Here is a 2,502-nt window from a genome sequence, read left to right on the forward strand (position 1 = left end):
CAAGGGGCTCAGTGTCCCTCTGCAGGTTCTCCTTAAAACATTGTTATCTGCAATGACGGAGCTGATTTTTGTCACTTTTCCAGTTCTCATGTCTCACAATTTCCATATGATATTATTATTATGATTAGCGCTGGCTTCAGGGCCCGACCCATCAAAAGAATCATCTCTGAATTCATAAGAGGCCTGTGAAATGATTCCATACAAATGAAGATCAGATCAGATGTTGTGTGAGTGTATATGAGAGACAGAGAGAGAGAGAGAGATTTCTGCCTTCCTTCAAAGGCATTGAGGGTTTTAGATTTTTTTTATTAATTTTTTTTATTACAATAACATAACAGTGGTATTTCATAACAGCTCAAACAGCCAAAATTTTATTTTAGTCTTTGGATATACATGTTCAATATAAAATGATAACGAAAATAGAAATAATAGTTAGTTATAATACAACAAGGCATTTCTTAGTCAAATAAAAAAGAAGACATTTTATAGACCAAAAAAGGATATCAGTCACTGAGTATCTGCAAGAAAGTTCCACTGAGCAAAGCATCAGACCTTTAATGCAGATCATATGTTAGTTTCTCTATAGGTAGAATAGCATATAAATTTGGAGACATTGCAAAGGCATTGAGGGTTATAAGTGAGTGAACACTGAATGGAAAAACATCTTGAATTCTTGATTCCACCTTTTCTGACCTTTTGAATTTGTCCATGTGCTAAAACCAGAAAGCCAAAACAAACAACATGTCGACCTCAAATTGTAACAGCTTTAACAATTTTTACTCATTCAGTCAGTGACATATCAATTAACAACTACAACAACAACAACAAAAAGGATTCAAAGTAATTACATTACAAAAATAAAAAAATTATTCAAAAAGTTCATGAACAAGAAATGGTATGGAAGCCCATATCCACCACATAAGAAAAAAAAACATCCTTTGTTACATTTATGGGATAAAAAGTTTATTTTTATGACTATCAACTTATTTATGAAAAAAACAAAAACTTTTACTGTCATGACATTTTATTTCATAAATTTGGCTTTATTTCCTCAGAGCATCTCTTGGGCTGAATGAGAGTTTGAGCCGCACGGAAGTTTCAAAGAAGCTTTTGCATTAATCTGCGGTGGAGATGACAGTCTGAGGTTTGTGCATTTTGATGAACTCTGGGATTGAGTTTAAAACTGCTTTCATTTTAGTTCACTAGACCGTAATCCTCTAACCCTGCTTTCTTAATCAAAACTGGGAGTTTTTAATCTAGCGTTGCGCAGCGCAGGATTACGGCTCTATGACTTTGTGCTTCAGCACAGCTGTTTCCTCCTACAGCAGCGCTCGTGTTGTAGCGCTTCTGGCGGATGGAATAATCAGACTGTCTTTCTCTGCATGTGCGATGTGTGTGTTTTTAAGTGATGTAGACAAATTGTGTCTTCCTATCGGTGATCTGAATAGAAGGATTATCAGTGTATCTGCACATTAAAGGGATAGTTCACCTAAAAAAATCTGTTATTTACTCACCCTCATGTTTTTCTAAACTTTGTTTCAAGAGATCGTAAAACTAACCCATATGAATTGGGAGATTCTCAAGCTACGTTTACACAAAGCCGGGTATTTATCGAAACGAATATTTTCCCCCTCTCCATTTCCAAAAATAACATCGTGCACACACCCGCATAAATACGCCGTCGAGCGCCATCATAACCCTGCCAAACCTATTGGCGGCAGTGTAGGGAGAAGGGTTAAGCCATGCAAGCCAATCAGAATCCTCAGAATCGGCAAGTGAAAACCTAAAACCACGTTTCTCCCAGTTCACACGACAACACACAACCGGCGTTTTCAGAAATCCTCACTTTGGCCGGAGTTTTTAGAAATAATCGTTTTCTGTGATAAAAACAGGGTTTTCGTGTAAACGAGAGGCCAAACCGCAGGGAAATGTCTGCATTTCCCTTCGTGTAAACAGGGCCTCAGACTGAATTTTCTATAATGGGACCAACCACCTGATCGCCTCGATCTAATCGTTTTGGCTTCATTATTCAGGATGTGTGGCACACTTGGTCGGAATGCGCACGGGTTAATTACATTATGAGCTACAGGCAAAACAAACATTTGAGTTGAATTTGAGGTTTTCACAAAAATAAGTTCATCAAGCCCTCGTCTAACGACCCCAGTGCTCCAAATAGCAAATAAACATCTAAAAGTATCTTTATTTTTCTGTTTTCTGATGTGTAACTAAAAAAAAACTTTAATCTCTCAAATTTCAATAAAATGATCTTCATGTGTGTTTCATAGATAAATGACGAGTAAAAAAAAACGATAAATTTTTTTCATTTAAACAGCTTTAAATACATGATGTGACAGCAAATCCCACCATATTTATAATATTGTTTTGCATTGGTGAAGAGGAATGTGATTTTACAGAAACCACAGTTTCTCCAAACACTGTGTGTAATGGGAATAATACAGGTTTTGTGCTTTTTGAAGCATCCATTTTTATCGCATCACTTGA

This window comes from Pimephales promelas, chromosome 16 (genome assembly GCF_988280905.1).
Source record: "Pimephales promelas chromosome 16, fPimPro1.hap1.1, whole genome shotgun sequence".
NCBI lineage: Eukaryota > Metazoa > Chordata > Actinopteri > Cypriniformes > Leuciscidae > Pimephales > Pimephales promelas.